This window comes from Magallana gigas, chromosome 8, assembly GCF_963853765.1.
Source record: "Magallana gigas chromosome 8, xbMagGiga1.1, whole genome shotgun sequence".
NCBI classification, from domain to species: Eukaryota; Metazoa; Mollusca; class Bivalvia; order Ostreida; family Ostreidae; genus Magallana; species Magallana gigas.
The window spans coordinates 21,495,407-21,514,263 of NC_088860.1; the positions used below are offsets into that span (position 1 = coordinate 21,495,407).

Consider the following 18,857-nt stretch of genomic DNA (forward strand, 5'->3'; position numbering starts at 1 on the left):
TACAATTGTTACAATGTAGAAAATGGTTTTCGCTCACGCGATAACTATTGAGACTTAAAAAAAGATTTCTTAGCATACGTTTTTGCTCTTTTGTAGCTTGATTTAAGGGAAATAAAATACATTTACAAATATTTATACTTACATATAATTAATGATTTTACATTGTTCATACGTTCACAATTTTGTGTATGTAAAATAAATGAGATGGAGATAAGTGAATATTTCCGGAATCAATAAAAATGTTTTCTCCTATAAAATCACGGACTGTGTTGACTCTCTGAACAAATGACAGACTTCCAACCGTTAACCATGTTTAATTCGTAAAGCCTCTGCCTATTCCCTGGTCATCGTCGGTACCATCTGACATAGGTATGCCGACAGACCTTCCATATATAGAAGAATCGTTGTTCCTCTAAATCACCGCCAGGATCAACAATACTGCACGTACTTTTGCTTATTTATTGTTTTTAAAAAGAGAGAGAGAGAGAGAGAGAGAGAGAGAGAGAGAAAGAGAGAGAGAGAGATTACATCCTTACAATTATTAGGCTTATACTTCAGATCAATTATTATACAATTTTTTAATGCTTGAGCAGTCAATAGACCAGAATATTTTTCCCGAGGTGCAGGGAACAACTCAGTATGATCTATTGCCCGGGGCCAACGGCAAGATCACAGTCTATTGACCGGCGGTCCAATAGATCGCAGTCTATTGACCGGTGGTCCAATAGATCAAAGTCTATTGACCGGCGGCCTAATGGATCGCAGTCTATTTACCGGCAGTTCAAAATAGACGCAAATATTTAATTTGTAATAAAACAACAAAATCCCTTAGATAAGGTAATAAAAAAGTATAAGTCTTATTATTCACGGAAGCTTTATGATACATGTACATATCCTCAAATTACATGGGGAAAACTTAGAGTAATCGTTTTATTTTTTAACAACATCAGAGAAAACATTTTCCTTGAACATGTTCCCCACATGCATATTTACGATGTCTCGTTTACAAACATGCCTGCATCAATTACTATTGTATAACGTCTGTCTATAGCTGGAGGTTTTTCTCCATGCACATGATGTCATCTTACTCGTATGACAACTTATAAGTTTCTTTGTTGCTTGACTATTTGATCACAAATTTCATTTCTAAGCAATTATGTAAATTTGATATACTTTTATATCTCCTTAAGATCTGTTTAAAGATCATTACAAAAGTTGATTTTTTTGCGTCGCCCCAAACGCTGACGTCGCCATTTTACTACGTTCAATGAAACAATTTTTTATGGGTGAAAAAAAATGAGCATGAACAAGTTTTATCCTCTTTTTAATTTCTTTATTATTTAATTTGAAAAGTACTTTTCGTCACGATATTCATTTCTTTATGCTGATTTTAACTTTTCATTTTTTATTTTCATTACTGAGTGAATAACGCTACTTATCTACGCAATTTTGGGACAATCCTCGTATAACATTGTGAGTTAGTTTTTTATATTAATAAGAAATATTATGTGAACAACCCTGTTAGCCTTGCAAAGTTTTACAAACCCGTGAGTCAAATGTCATGACTTATCTTATGGCTGTATGCTTACAAATTACAATGTACAAATAGTATCTATTTGTCCGTTTGTTTGCCTACATGTAAATGTACCTGTCCGTCTCTCTCTCTCTCTCTCTCTCTCTCTCTCTCTCTCTCTCTCTCTCTCTGATATAAAAGTGTGTGACATAAAGTAACGTCTCTTCCGTTTATCAAAACACTTGAATTAAATGAGAGAGAGAGAGAGAGAGATAATTTGATAGATCGTAAAGCATGTTAAATATCGAAAGAAGACACGTCTGTTGTTCATTGGGAAATAAATCTAGACTGAGTGAGTGGTCTAAGGTGCGGCTTAATTAGTGTAGAACGGTTGCCGTGGAGCCCTGCTGTGTCGTTTTTGTATTTGCATAAACAGGTCGGTCCGCGCTATAGAATTTTATCAGATGTTTACAAGCTTTGCATTTCGAGGATACAAACAACGTATTTGATTACTGCATGTAAATCATGGATGAAGAGAAGAAAAATCCTAAGTCAAAGGTACGTTTTTAAATTGTTGAAGTTAAAATATAAAGAGAAAATAGACTACTTTGAGTACAAATTTTACGTCACGAATATTTTGCTTTTTTTCGAACCAATAAAAACACAATCTTAAGAATTCCCTACATTCATACTAACGATGTGGACGCTGAAAAAATGGGTCAAGGAACAGACGATTGTGAAGATTACTTTTGACGTTTCTCTTTTGGATAGCGGGTCATGCCGAGAACAATCCGATTGTGTCAGAACATCGGAAGGCTTCGAAAACCTTTCATGCCTGTTGGCAAATAACTCTATAGTTAAATTTGGAATTTCTTTTTCATGCAGTGCATTTTTAGGAAAAATATCTCAATAACATCGGTGGTAATCTCGGCATTTCTCTCGGCGATTTGTCAAATACGTCTGTATTGACCATGTTAAGACACTGTCAAATTATTCTAATGTTCCTTTTTTCCGTTTAGAAGACTCTTACAAAGCCTCCACCGTTATGTGCCGTGATTTTCTCGAACACCACGTAAAAGGCTACACGCTCGGACTCGGAAGTTGCTGTGATCATAATCCTACGTTTGAATCAGATGTCACAATACCAATATTCAAGCGCCTGTTAATGAATCTACTGGCTGAAAGGATCCATTCAAAAGCATTACCCGAAGGTAGGTTGTCATACACTAAACGTTTATAAATATATCCTTTTATAAAGTAAAGATTATGTTATGAGTCTTCCTTTAAAAAAATCACAATACTGCATCAATATTTGGACATGAAGCTACAGAACTTCGAGCTAGATTAATTCGTCCTAGTCTTCAAAGGTCTGTCAAAGAAACACAAGTATTATGTAAAAAGGTTTGATTTTCATAAACTAAGAAAAACGATTAATAAAGGCTACATGAAAATTCAGAACATTTTCGCAAATTCGAAAAGAGCACACATTTAGTTTAATGTGATGCATACCGGTATTTATAATGATATATTTGGCTCTAAGATTATAACACATGTTTTGATGATGTCTTTTACGGTAGATTGCTTTGCCTATATTTATGAAAGAAATGAATTGCAAATATTATTTGCAATATTTGTTTTTCATATTTTGATTAATAAAACATGGATCTCGAATCAAACTTTAAAATCCCCCCCCCCTTAAGTGTCTTGTTTATATAACAAAAACATGTACATGTAGTTGGGATATACACAAAACCGTTGTATGGATTAAGTGAACATAGCTCTTTCTATTTACGTATGACCACTGTTCTCTATCATTTAAATAGTATTGCCATACAGAAAAATGTTATTTATGTAGAGTTTATATAGGCCTACAAAAAACTGCATTTATGTATAAATCTCAACGTCACTGAGGATCCCATATTCTACAATAATGTATGACAGATAATAATCACATGTTAAGTAATTCAAGGTCACTTGAAGTATTAATGAAATTTAGAATTGAACAACATGAATGTACAATCTCCCAAAGCTCTGATGCAAAACAGAGTACTGATTTTGTATGCATCATACAGACCAAGTTTTGTGTGCAGCGATATTCATGTTTTTGTCTGTAAAAATACCAAATATACAAGGCAAATCCCTGTTGAAAATCAAATAACTGAAAAAACATATGTTCAATTATATGAAAGTTGCAATAAAAAATATATAGGAACTTGTAGTATACAATGTCCTTATAGTAAGTAATTAAAAAACCCCTAAAATATATAACTACTTGTCTATGAACTGAATTAATAATCTGTCGAAATGAGAAATTAATTTTTGTCATCCAAACAAATATCGGACTTTTATCTTATCCTTATTCATGTTATTTACGTGCCTTGCCCAGCTCAGCCGAGATACGCACTGCGCATTATCTCATTATTTCATCTAAATTCAAGTTGATGTTGATGTTGAACATTGATTTAGATACTTCTTAATATTAACTTAAGTCACAAACTTTAATTAAAATAATTAAGATTAGCTGGACTAGAAAAGAAATAATATTATTTATGCAGACGACCAACTTGAACTTCATAACGATTGTTAATTGTTGAAATTTGTGCTGGGGGATAATCACGACAATAATGTATATCTGGTCATTTTTGCGATAATCAAATAATCGCTTTTTTGCAACAATTATATTCAAATTTGAATGCTACTGCCTAGTTTTTTTTTTAATCGCAGAAAATGGCTGACGATAATACAAGAAGTTACAAAATTTTCATATTTTTTGCAAATTTTGTGACATACGAAAAAGGTTGGGATATAAGGTATAAATATAGCTTCGAAAAAATCTCCAATTTAACAGCATGGCTAAAGTTACTCATATAATCGTTTAGGTCGTGTGGCCTCATGTAAATAAAAACGTTGTTTCCCCAGCTTAGTTTTTTTATAACAGAAAATAAATATGACGTGTACACAAAACAATGAAATTTCATTTCAAATTGCTTTTTATGAATCAAACTTTGCGACATTTTGATGTATAAAGTTAAACGCTAAATTTTAATTAATGCATCAGCTGTTTGTAAAAGTTTTTAAATTATAAAATAAAGTAGCAACTGGTGTGATATTCTGAGGAGTTGACCATGCTTAAAAACTTAACTGAAATTGATCATATATAATTGTATTCAGTTGATGTACATGTATGTTGCTTAGATTTTTTTTGTTGCATCTGACGGGAAAAAATAAAAACTTTTCTGGCTTTCCACTGTTCAATATGCAGTTTAATAATGCTGCTGGAAATATTACCGTTTTGCAATATCTATTGTATTAAATATGAACCCATAATCGCATAAATACAGCTGTACATGCATTAGGACATTGATTACAGAAGGGGAAGGGGATGATTAGTGGGACGTATCTCTTCTAGATTTTGTTCTTTAGGTTAAATGTCACTATTGAGTTTTATCACCGTTCCAAATTAAATGTATCAGATAAAAGACTGTTTTCGAGAAGAAGAAAAAATCCCCCACACTCCTGGTGCCCGTTTCACAAAGATTTCCAAAGATGATTCATTAGATAGAACTTATGATATGCCTAATTTATAACTGAGGACTTTACTGATGTTTATATCATAGCTGTTTCACAAAACTTTCTTAGCGTAGCACAGTTGACTTATCTTAATTAAGATACATTGTAAATCACTTTCATATCATATTGTTAATTCTAAATAAGTACCGATCATGTATAAATTCTTTTCAATATGACACGAATGTAAACTTTATAAGTGAATATAAAAATGCATTCCGTTATTCAGCTAGAAAAAAATGCTTACATTGAGTGTAAATAGTGTAATGTCTAAAAACATATACATGTACTGATATTTTGTATCAAATTTTCCATTTACATGTATAAGCGAGCTGATAAAAATTACGTAATAAACCCGTATGTTCTTTGTAAACGGTATTTCTTTTTAATTTAATGCATTGCTCAAAGTATCTTTCTTATTTTTTTGCCACATGTACATATATTTCTTAGTTTTAAATATTATATGGACATGACCGCATAAATCAATTGAAATTGGTCACTGCTGAAATTTTTACGATCGAATTTATTTTTTGTCTATAGTTGGTCCATTATAAAGAGCCCGTGTTAACATATACAGATATGCTTACTCCAAAATTAAAAATTCTGGTGTGACCAGATAATCTACAAAATGTAAAAATCTAAAATCTAAACCAGAGAAATTAATTGACGATATATATTATGTATATTTTTACTTCTGAAGTTTTAGTTTAGAAGTACTAGTAAAGTGGAAAAGGTTTTAATGATGCGTGTAATTTGTTATTTTTGTTCCACTTTAATGTGCTTTAATTTGCGTATAATTCATTTCAGCATGTTCAGTAGAACATAAACAGTCGTCATGTTAAGTTTGATAAGACATCGATTTACCTGTCTTAAAGTGAAGATATAACTTAGGAATTTCCTAAGACAAGACTTGAATAGTGAAACGGATAAGCAAGAGACTTCAGAAAAAGTTTTTTTCCCACAAAATATACATGTAACTTAGTAAAAATCATGCTTTGTGAAACGGTCCCATGGGGATAGATTTTGAACCTAAGTTGTCCGATCCAATGTATATGCCCGAAACTTGATGAACTCGCCCTAAACTATCTTCTATGATTTTTTGTTAGTTGATCCACGTAAAAAGTTTTCGCTAAATAATTAAATATTATTTCATTTCAAGTATATATTTTTATGGTAACTCCCACTGACATAAATCCGCCAAAGCGTGACCACTACCTCACTTTCATTTATACTATTGCAAAAATGATAGTAGGTTTTTTTTATTTTACAATAATTACATGTATTGATCAAGCAAAAATGAATTTATAGCTTAAGGACATTTTCTAACACGACTTAAAATACAGAAGGTGTAAGCAGTTACTTCATTATTTTATTGGCAAAATGTATTCATTTGTAAGGATAGAAATGCATCATCACTTTTGATATAGGAAACATAGATTTGTTGCCTTTATCGAAGATCTAATTAAAAAGATTGAAAAAAATTATGTATTTTCAGGTGCACATTTTCTTATGCACATGAGGATGTTAATGCATGATTCAGCAATGAGGCTAAAAAACCGAGGAGTAGGTGATGCCGAAACGTCCGATGATCCCATTGAGCTTCTTCTTAACGTCAACATGATTATTAATTTAAGTATGACATTAACACCCTGATGAAAAATAGTATGTGTGAATTGAGAAAATTTACTCGTCCACTTCACTACAAGATTGCAAACAACGATTAGATAGTGAAAACGTTCTACATAAGGATGGATGACTCTCCTACATGTAACAAGAAACCCAAAGGAGGTAAACAAACATGGTTTAAGTGTCGCAAAATTCGTAGCATAAGAGGAATACCAAAACTTTTCCCATTTATCTTTAACTGCATTTTGGAAGAAAGAAGTTTAATCCACTTGACTGATTGGAAATGGTCAATAAGTTGTCATATTTATTACTACAAATCATCTTTGAAAAAAAAAAACTAAGCTGTATAAGAACAGAAAGAAACGATGCTGTTAATAGATAGAGACATTTTTTCGCACATGCGCAGGAAATATGTCAAATGTTTTCTAAACTCTTCATGAAAAATGAAAAAGAGAAAATACGTGCAGACACAATACAAAACGTGATCATGGATGATGAAAAAGTTACAAGTAAACCCTTTGTTTAAAGCAAGTAATAAAATGTTTCACTACTGTAATTCAAAAACACTTCATGATACATGTATTTCAATATTCTTTGAAATTTCTTTCTACACGTTTTTCCCTTTTTTGATGGCTTTGTAAATCCAAAGGCAATTATGAGTTATGATGATATGTTGATCTTTCTGGTGGATTCACCAACTTTCTGATCTTTTATGTAAACTGAACATAGCATTCATATTGGTGGGCCCACCAATTATATATTCAATAGCAGCAATAAACTAATTGTTACCGGCCGGGGGTTTCTTTGGTGAATCCACCAACTTTGTAATCTGTTTGTAACTTGATATCTGGTGGATCCACCAAGTAGGGGTATTTTGAATTTTGTCAATCTTTTTGGTGGCTTCACCAACTTTCTTGTTTTGTATATAAACTGACATGTATTTAGGTGTTTCTGTTTATTTAGTGCCATCGATGAATGTTTAGAAACTTTTGGTGAATGCACCAACTTTGTACTCTATATTTGTTTGTATAATTTCATTTTGGTGGATCCACCAGATATTTGGATAATGAAAGTCTGAGTTCACCAAATTTAATCAGTAAAGTTTAAGACAAAATGATTATTGCATATTTGTATTTAGGTGGAATCACCAATTAAGGTTTCATTAAAACGGAAATGTTTGATGACATGTGTTGCTATCATTGCTCTGTTGGTGGGTTCACCAAATCTTTGAATGAAATACAAAACTGTATGCGGACAAATTCACAATTGAATTTTGGTGGAACCACCAGGGCCCTGTGTGAATGAGATATTTGATGCTGTTTAAAAAAATAGAATCGCCAATATTTTATCATTGGTGGACCCACCAAGTTTATTTGTAAGTGAGATATTCGATGAAATAGGTTGGTGGAGTCACCAATGTTTTGACTGTTATTGTGGAATATGAAGGTTTAAAGGTACTGTAAAATGTGCTTTTGTGTAAAAAAGATGGCGGGTTTACGAATTTATGTTGTGTTCAACAACAAAAATGAATAAAATTCATGTTCATTTCTGTTATTGCATTGCGTTCATTTTTCATTTTGCACTGAAAAAAAGAGGACACGAATAGAAAATCCTCTTTCTTAATAGAAACAGTTTTATGAGATTCTACATGCTGTTTTTTATGCAAATTATGCATACAAGAACAGTACAATGCCCTTTTAATCACTTGAACAGCTGTCGAACTGAACAGCTACAGAGTTAATTTGAAGATTTAAAAATCTGAAAAATATGAAGGGGGGTCATTGTTTTCCTGTTCTTGTATGCATACTTTTCAAACAAAATGACATGTAGAACTTCATATGTATTGCTTTAATATCTTTTGGCAACATTTTTGGCCAGTTCCGTGCAGAAACAAGCCAGTTCATGAAATGGTTACATTCTTATCCTCAAATATACAAGATGGCCGCACACATCCCCCTTAAATTTTCATACTTTATAAAATTAAAATTAGCACGTCAAATTTAATAAATAAAGTAAAGGTAAAGTTTTTAAGTGCGAAATTGTACAATTAACTATTAAGTCACATGACCTTTGGTCAATAAGTTGGTAACTTCAAAAAGTTGATGTCGTCGTTGAATGATATAACCGGTACTTTGTGTACACAATAATTGTTATTTACGATATCTACATGTATCTATTGCTATACGTACAAAATTTGACCACTGTCTCGTCACAACAGGAAGTCACCTCAAGGCACCCGCGCCATGCACTCAATAAGTACACCAGCGCAACATCCTTCTTTCAGGTAGCTGTGATACAATGATTAATAAGGGCTTGTATGTGTTTTAAACTTTTATGCAAACTGCATCCTTGTCTGAGATTAGATGATTTAACTTACCACTAGCATCCTCCACTGTGGGGAAACATCCTTGTTTACATGTGATTCTAACAAATATTTCATTCATGCATGGCTAGGTCACATAGTACGTGTTGGTGTATAGTAAAAATTAGCAAATAACATAAGATTTATTATGAATTGATAAGGCAAAATGTCCTATGTAAATTATACTATACATGTATCCTGTTCAGACAATGAATAAAGAAAAAAGTGAATTATACGTGTCATTTTATTGTAAAATAAATAACACTTTCTTTTAATACAAAAGCTTTCTTTTAATTACTTGTATACAAAGAATATTTATATGTACAAACAATTTAACGATATTTATAATATATACATATGATTTAGTGAATAGCACAAAAGATATTTTTAAATAAACCATTTTAATAGCACAAACAATTTTTTTAAGAACTGCAAACGACCAATTTTCTAAATTGAACATGATTGAATGAATTACATCATACATGTAGCTAAAATCTTGCGAACTTTTCTTTTAAGGGACATGATCACAATTTGTTGGTCAAATTGTATTTCTCGTTTTTTATTGTGTACAATGTTTAGGTAATGCATTTATAATGATCAACCAACGTTTGAGTGTCAGTCGTAGAGTTATAAGCAGGATACAGAGCTTGCAATTCTTTGTTATTTATTAAAACAATTGTTTTTTGTATAGTACTTATTTTCAATATAGTAGTAACAGTTCTTTTAAAACATAAATAAGCAGTTCCTAACGTTTGGCACATTTTTTTTTGGAGGGGGGGGGGTCTAAACCTGGAATATGTAAACAAAACGTAAACAAAAAACATGACCTGAGATTTGTTTACATAACAACGAATTGTAAACTCTGTATTTTATAACAGGACGATTGATATAACAATGAAATTTTGACATTAGAAATGTCTCATTGAAACATCGTAACATTAAAAAAACGGACAAAAAAAATTATGACCAAAATCATGACCATGCCCTATTGCATCGAATTCAAATTTTTTCATGCAAAAATAAAATGAGACTTTTTCACAGTCGTAGAAAGTAAATATTTTTGGTATCTAAAGCAAGGAATGTAAGGGGGAAAGCACAGAACAAGTGTGCACTTTTGAGTCTCTTAGGTAATTTTAGACAGTCGTCCAACAATTAAATTCTCATCACTTAGTTACAACCAGGTCTGTAGCAGTTACACAAACCGGAAATATCGTTAAGTTTTATGACGCATTTAGTACAGGTGTTTCCAGGTGTGTGTGTGATACATGTTAGGGGATAGAAATTAATCCAAAAGTATGTAGGTCATAGACAGATGTACACAGGAAAATAACACTGCTTGAAATAAAACAAATCATATTTTACTTAAGGGGATTCAGTCGATATTGACAGAGTTAGAAAATCCAACTTCTCGGGTCCATTCGTTTTGATTTACTTTAAATTTAAAATTAAACTTCACATGATGATTATAATCAATGTTAATTTTTCTCTGTTTTGCACGTATTTTTGTTATAATCTTTGGATACAAAATAGTGCCTGAGACAGGTTCTAAAACTTAATTCGCACTTTCCCTACAATGTACGTTCCACAGCTTATACAGGAATAATTTTGAAAAAGTTTTACTTCGCAAATTACGCATATGGCCAAATAAGGTAAATAAGAATACTTATATAAAAATTAAATAGTACACTGAAGCGATAAGGTAAATATAATTTTCAATTTGTAATGGCAAAATACCTTACATGCTATATATGTACGCAATAGTAATTTTTTTTTAATTCATGACAATGGTTTATATGGGATGAAGACAATACTAATTGATGAACAAAGGTCTACCTGTTCATACTATTAATATTTGTAGTCCTGAAAGCGGTATGGCTCTTCATTACTAGTATGACTCGGCACTTGTAGCATTGCTATTCCGTCGCAAATTATCATTAGTCTGTTTTACGACAATTAGTTCTTATTTCCGTATCCCTGTTAATTTATTATCACGAGAATAACTTCTAATAAATTATTTTTTTTTAAATTTAGGCTCAGTCAGTCAGAGAGAGAGAGAGAGAGAGAGAGAGAGAGAGAGAGATATTTATCGTATTTGAATTGTGTTTGATCATAAGATATAAGATCAATTAGAGATGATTGTTTGTTTTAAAATGATAAATATATTAAAACGACATAAGACAAATAGTAACGTATTGAGCAGTTTCCTACAGAAAAAGACCCTTCGATTGAACTTACCAGTTTTCTGATCAATTGATATTTGCCAATATCTACTGCAGACCCATTGATTCTATCGGTTTTAGACACCACTTATCAAATACAAATTTCAGTGGTTGGATACATGTGTAGGCTCGACATTCCATCAGCCAATTTTCTCATGAAAACATATTTATAATTAGATAGAGATCTTCAATTATCTCGAATATATTATGTTGTTTTATTTTTTTTTAATCATGAGAATTTAACAATAAATATTTCTGACCATTGTAAAGTGTAATTGCACAACAGAAATACCTGTAGCTTTAAAACGTGATTAACAGACTGGAAAGAATTTATACCTGGTCGATGCTAATTAAAGACGCTGTCAAAAGATACAGGAACATCATATGTGTGTTCACGTTTCTCTTTTGGTTTTTACATTGATGTTTGCTGTTTCACTTTCTACTTTCTGTTGCCCCCAACCCTACCCCCGACGCTACGTGCCTGTGTAACTGTGTAACATGTATTTATGATTGAGAAGTACTCTGTTGAATGGAACCAGAACAAAAAACTTTATTGCATGCATTTAATTTTGTTGATCTGTTCGTAGATCTAAAATGTACATTCCTGAAGTGTATCGACAAGAGAGATAACTCAAAGAATTAATAAAATTGCTATCTTAAAAAAAATTATTTCAAAATGCAAGAATTTCTTTTTGAAATATCGCTTATAAGATGTATGCTTAGTCCCAACTTGATTTATGAACGATTCGAGGACTCCAAATGATAAACATTAGATATTAACACACGTGTAAAAGCTTATATTTAGACAACTTTTGATCGAAGGCTGTTAGATGTTTTAACATTATAGACTAAAAAATCAAGATGTGTCCAAATATAGAATTTTCATCCGATTTACTTCTGTGATTGATAAATCTATGGGACTCTCTCAACAATATGCATTGACATGGTTTGATATTCAATTGGAATTTGAGTTGATTAAAAAAATAGATTGAACATATATAAATTTTATCTTTACTGTGTATTACCAAAAAAAGATTGATACCTAAATCGAAATATGAAGCTATATTCTAAATGTATTTTTTTTTAATTTTTAAAACAATGTGAACATGAAAGAGAAACATTAACAGTTGTTAAATCATATTTACAAGTTTCGAGATGTTTATAACTTATTACTTTGCAATATGGACCAAATAAAAAAAATCAAAAAATGTTCAAACATAGAAACAAATATTTTATATTTGAGATTAAATAAAACTTTAATTAAAAAACTTTTTTTAATACATTGATTTTAAGGTTAATGAGGAGTTGTTTTATTGATGTAAAACAACAGGCTCGTTGGTCTAGGGGTATGATTCTCGCTTAGGGTGCGAGAGGTCCCGGGTTCAAATCCCGGACGAGCCCTAAAAATTTTTGCCTAGTAAGTTCGTGAGGGTTTGTGGTTAGTTTGGGGGTGAGGGTCATACTTAGAAATTGTAGTACAACTCAAAAGATATACTTACTTACTTTGCCTAGCCCCTTTGTTCCTTGTGGAGCAAAGCATACAGTTGTTCACCATCTTATTCAGTTCCGAACTGTTCTTTTTCCTCATTCCAGGTCTTTCCAAAAGTTTCCAGCTATTTCATTCTTGTTTTTTCTCCAGCTGTGAAGTGGCCGTTTGTTTTCTATGACCTTGTGGGTTTCAGTCCAATGTCTTTCTGCTAATACTGTTTTATGGTTTCAAAATCTTTGTGTGGCAAATCCATTGCCATGTCCCATTTCTGATCATGTGGTCTCTTGTCTCCTGTCTAGTATGCCCCAGTAGCTTTCTGTAGCAACATCTAATGGTACAGTATCCACTAATAATATAAAGTTGCATATGTGGTCAGAATTCTGGCTATTAATAAGAAAATTTTATCATTTGAACGAACTACCTTGCCGTCCATTAATAATACTTTTTTTAAAATTACATCATTTATGAGTTAAAATATTCACATCCACTAATGTTAAAAGGGAAAAACGCAAAATAAGTTTATTGTTAACAATTAATGATGTAATTATTTCATAAGTGGCTGAACTTTAACCTTTTTTCAAATAATTATGTTTGAAATAGTATTATTTTAAATTTTTACATATTTGAATGCACTGCTTCATACATACAGGCTTTATACTATATAAAGATACGTTAAAATGCTCAACGATGTACTTAAATGTGTATTTTGAATTGATTTTTTTTAATTATCCGTCTAGAACTCTTCAGAGGTTTCAGAGATAGAAATAGACAGAGTGGCATACAAATATGAAATAATAATAATATAAAAAATTATTAGTCAACAATGTTCTTACTTTAAATTGTCAATATTTTTAATATAATCTATCTCACTCTTCTTAGCCAACAGAGAAATAGAATAGATGCATCTAAAATTGCATGATTGTCAAAATCTTGTTCAAAACAGTATTATTTCATTTTTAATTGTATCATTAAAGGTTAAAGTCTATCCACTAATGCAATAAAAATTATATCTTTAATGGTCAACAATGACCTTAATCTGCGTTTTTACTTCGAATCATTAGTGGTTCCGGAATAGTTAACTATTGGTGATATAATTTTGAAATTCTATTGATAATATATATATTCTATAGGTAGTACGTTACAAATAAAATTGTCATTAATGCAACATTTTATCATAAGAGCCTATTGTATCCTTAGAGCCTACTACAAAAACGTTAACCATTAAACAATTATGAATGACAAATATCACTGTCTTGGTAACATGTTTTTTTTGCATGCCCCTGTGTCTATTTTTGTTATACCTGTAGCTGAACTGAAAAGTTTAAGTAGATTATTTAATCCGTTTCATCTTTAGGTTTCCATTTCTTCTATGTATATAAGGTTAAACCTAACAGGCACATGCTTTAAATAATCATGACTTTTTTGCATGCATATGCAGCTTCTAGATGGTGTATGTTCAATGTTCAATGATTTGATTTGAACATATTTTATTATGCAAATATACATTGACATAAATGGATTAGGCAGCAGGCAATGCCTGTGTAAGCCTTCTCCATAAACTAAGATTAACATGCTTTTTCGCATGATAAACAAAACTTATCTTTTATAAAGTAACATTTTTGTTCATCTTTAGTCTGAAAATTCTACATCATATGAGTTTTTTAAATAATATATTATACATAACTATTTTTTTTTTTAATTAACCTTTTAGTAATTGCATATGCATGCTTCTTATGAGCCTGTGCCTAAAAGATTAAAACTTTAAAAAAAACCACCAAATAAAGCAAAGTAGAAACCGATTAAATAATCTATCTGATACTCTGTATAGCCAACATAGAAATAATAGACAGTAATGGACACACAAAGCAAAATTCAAGCCAGCCTCTTTTTGTCTACCCTCTTCCTAAAAAAAAGTTGTTTCACTCCTCCTCTGTTATCTTTACTGGTCAACAGTAAAGAAAGTTGAGGAGTGTAACAACCCTTTTTAGGAAGAGGGTAGACAAAAGACAAAACAGTTGTGCCTCAGGCATTTGTTAGTAATTATTCCCTGAATTTGTTTGTTGTAATTCCGCTGTTAGTCTCCAGGTTTTACATCCACTGAGAAGCACAGATTTAACATTGCTATTAAATATTCTCCTCTTGGGGCTTTGACATAGCACAACGGAACCCACACCGGCTTAAGCATTGCAAAGGCCTGACGGCTTCTGCTTATTCTGGTTTTGATGTCTTCGTTCGAGTCACCAGTCTTACTGATAATAGACTCATAGTACATGTATGTAAATTGCTGGTTTTCCTTTTTTTAATCTTTGTAAGTTTTTGTTTATTTTGCTGTTAATTTTTAGTCTTTTTTTTTCTTTCCAATCTCATTTAGATTATTGGACTTCTCTCTGATGTGATGTCTTTATTTAGGTGGGACAGTATGACAAGGTCATCAGCAAAGTCTTTGTCTTCCAATCCTATAACGAATGTCAATTTTATTTCCATGGCTCATTAAATGCCTGTTTTGTTATCCAGTTCATTACTATTAGGTTGAGAGTAGGCAAAAGTAAGCATCCTTGTTCCACTCAAGTCTTTATCTGAAATAAGTCAGTGATGAATGTTTAATGTATCACTTGTGCCGAGAGTTCTTCATCTAAGGTTTTGGCAATATGAAATATCTTAGATGGTTTCCGGTATTCCATAGTGTCTTAGCAGTTGGCACATTCCATCTTTTTGACACTGCCAAAGACTTTTTCAAAGTCTGCGAAATTAATGTTTAGTGACGATTGCCATTCAAACTATTGATCCAAAATTAATCTTAGAGTTTCAATTTGGTCAATACAATTTCTGTTAAATCCAAAGCATGCCTATGCATCGCGTTTAAAGCATATTCTTATACTGCTCAGCAGACATGCATGTTTTCTTCTTGCTGGTATCTTTTATAGGAATATCAGTTACAATTAGAATATGTCTTTGTCGTGTAAATTTCTTAGTTTATCTCATTGAATCTTATTCTCTTTGTTTTAGTTTTTGCATTCTTTTGCCAGTTTGGTATTCACTTTTGTTAGTAACATGTGATGGTCGGAATTAACATCCATTCCCCGCACATATTTAGCTCTTACATTCTAAATACTTCTTCATCTTTAATTTATCATGACGCAATTTATTTGATTCTTTGTTCTGTCGTTGGGTGCATGATTCCAGGTTGTTTTGTGGATGTTTTTGTGAGGGGAATATGCTTCCTCCTTATGCTTCCTCCACTTATTATTTGTCCCACAAAACTGAGCTAATCTATCCTTATTTTTATTTATCTTTCCAATACTGTGCTTTCATATTATTCTTTCTCTGTTTTTATTATTCTGACCGATCTTGGCATTCATGCCACCCATTAGTACTTTAATATTTTTCTTTGGAGTATTGGCCAATATGTGTTGTAATTTTTCTTGATATGTCAATAACCTTCTCTTTAGTTGGTACATCGCATTGCATGGCGGTAAGATTGAGGCATTTAGCTTTAAGTCGCACAACATCTTTTTTTATTTACAGATTACCAATCCAGGAAACTGCTTTTTTTATTTACAGATTACCATACCAGCGGACTGCTTGTTGCTTTCTTGGACAATTTTATAGATTGTGGCATTTAGCTTTAATTCGCACCCGCATCTTTTTTTATTGACAGATTTCCATTCCACGAGATGCTATTTGCTTTCTTGGACAATTTTATAGCCACTCTCTTTGTGTGGTGATCTTTATTATTTTCATTGCCTGAATAAAGAACGTCTTCTCCTCTCTTTCTACTTCTATCTAGCTCCACTAATGCCTTGTACATCGATACTATATTTTCTTATAGTCTCCATCGCCATGTTTCGCACATGGTAGTGACATTCCACTAGGCAACTTCTGTGACTGATTTGGACAAAAACAGGGGTATCAATTTGTTGAACGTCATTCTCTGTTTTGCATGGTGATCATCCGTTGGATTTGCGTTATCAAAAGTAATATCAGTAACACCCAACCCTTGATGAGCAAACATAGTTAACGTCTGTAATAATTTCTGTATTTTTTAGGTTTTTTTAACAGAATATGGTGTTCAATCTGGCGCTTCACCCTTCTGCCTGTAGGGCAAGGTATTCATGATCTAGATGTCCATCCTCTAGATGTTGCTTTCTAAAGCTAATAACTCCCATCTAGCCAGTGGATTAGATTTTACATCAGAATATTTATCCTCATGAATGTTTGCCAGCCATGGCTGACGACTCCTTTTTAGCCGACTACCAACCAATAGGAGGGGCAAGTTTGATTAATGCTTGGGATAATCAATACGCTGATGGGCCTACAAACTGCATCTATGGGGTCCTGCTGTTCCGAGATTCCTTTCAATTTAGCCAACGATGCATAAACCCGATTTCCTGCATTTTATACCCTGTTCCACCCACAAGTGAGCTACATAATCAATCAGACCCAACCTAACAGAAAGTAAACCCAAACTAAACCCTGAGTTTACTTTCTGGGTTTATTCCGGGTTTACTAGAGTGGACCCAGAGTAAACCCTAAGTAAACCCATAGTGGACACAAAGAGTAAACCCCAAACAGAAGTATACCTCTGAAAGCAGATGCTACATGTGTATTCGGAATATACAAGAGAGAGGAATTACAGACAGTAAGATGGTAAGATAAAGACGTGTCTGCTTCACACTTTAGTGGGTACAGTTGACCCCAAAAGCAATTCCCGAGTAAAAGTAAACCCCGAGTGGACCTAAATTTTCAAAAAAGCAGACCAAGAGTAAACCCTAAGTAAACCCCAACACTAAACCCATGGTTTATTTGGGAGTTTACTCTAATGTTAGGTTGGGTCTGATCGGTACTGTATTCACCGAAAGCAAGAGATCTAGGGAGGTTTGATCCTGTGCACTAGACGCATTTCACCACCCAGTTGAGATTTATAAGTGTTTTTAAAAGCATATTAATAATCTTAGGTTATCTTGTGAAAATCAATATAAAACTATCGAAAAGGATTGCTATCTGAATTATTGATTAGTTTTTAACCTACATTAATCATCATTGAATCATAAACACGAAATGATATAATCAAACAAACTGTTAAATGGATTTTATAACCGTATCCCAATATTTTAACACTTAGATGTACAACAAAGGACTTGATAATGTATGACACATACCCCCCCCCCCCGCAAAATATACAACATTCTGAATTAATAAAATGAATGATAAAAGTGCATCACATAAATATTGTATAAGGAGGTTGGATGGTCAACAAAATAACCATAAAATTTACCATGAAATTTTAGGTACGAGCTTTTAGCTATAACCTTTTATTTGGTAATGAAAAAATCTGTTGTTTATTGTTGCTTTGAAATTTTACTTTTTTTACAATATCCTCTGATGAGACTCTTCTTCTTACGGAAATTAATAATAGTCTATAAATGGCGACGACAAAACAATAGTGGTCAACACTACCTCGAATATATGTATATAAAGTAGATAAGTTCAGCAAAATGTAAAGATTTACAGCAAAAAACAAAAGGAATTTAAAAATATTCAGATGGCATTGTGTAAATCGCAGATCTAAAAAAAATTACACATTATTATTCTTATTCGAGCATATTAACAGTGTTGGTTGTCCCTTGACATTATTAATAGAATAAACTCTACTAATTCATCAAAGAATGAAAACTTTACAAGAATGCAATTTAATGAGAATGTAGACAAAAAAGTCGTTTTGAGAGAATGGAAACAAAAGTAATTTAGCAAATGGCCTTCAGAATAAATGGAAACAAAAATATTCTTTTGGAAATATAAAGGTCCTATAGAAAGAGTGAAAACAAAAATTTTAACAAAACTAATTATCAGAGAGAGTGAAAACAAAAAAAAGTCATTTAGAATTTTTTTTTACAAAAAGTCAGAAAGAGAGAATGGACAGAGTTTTAAGTCATTTAGATGGAATACATACATTCACAAAGTATTAATTTTAAGCACACTCAGCGGGGAAAATCTATCATAGAATAAACTCTTGACAGTAAAACATGAGTTAACTCCATTATATCCACTAACGCCCGTACTTCAGGAACCCTCATTGAGAAT

At 32.1% G+C, this 18,857-nt stretch overlaps 1 long non-coding RNA gene and 1 other non-coding gene across 2 annotated transcripts; both read left to right on the forward strand.

Annotated features, from left to right (window-relative positions):
* The first annotated feature begins 1,903 nt into the window (after positions 1-1,903).
* On the forward strand, positions 1,904-8,298 carry LOC117682133 (uncharacterized). The gene is made up of 3 exons (XR_010708664.1): positions 1,904-2,071; positions 2,533-2,724; positions 6,576-8,298. It is a non-coding gene; the product is annotated as an uncharacterized lncRNA (long non-coding RNA).
* A 4,318-nt stretch (positions 8,299-12,616) lies between these two features.
* On the forward strand, positions 12,617-12,688 carry Trnap-agg (transfer RNA proline (anticodon AGG)). Its single transcript has one exon. It is a non-coding gene; the product is annotated as a tRNA-Pro (tRNA).
* Positions 12,689-18,857: the final 6,169 nt, after the last annotated feature.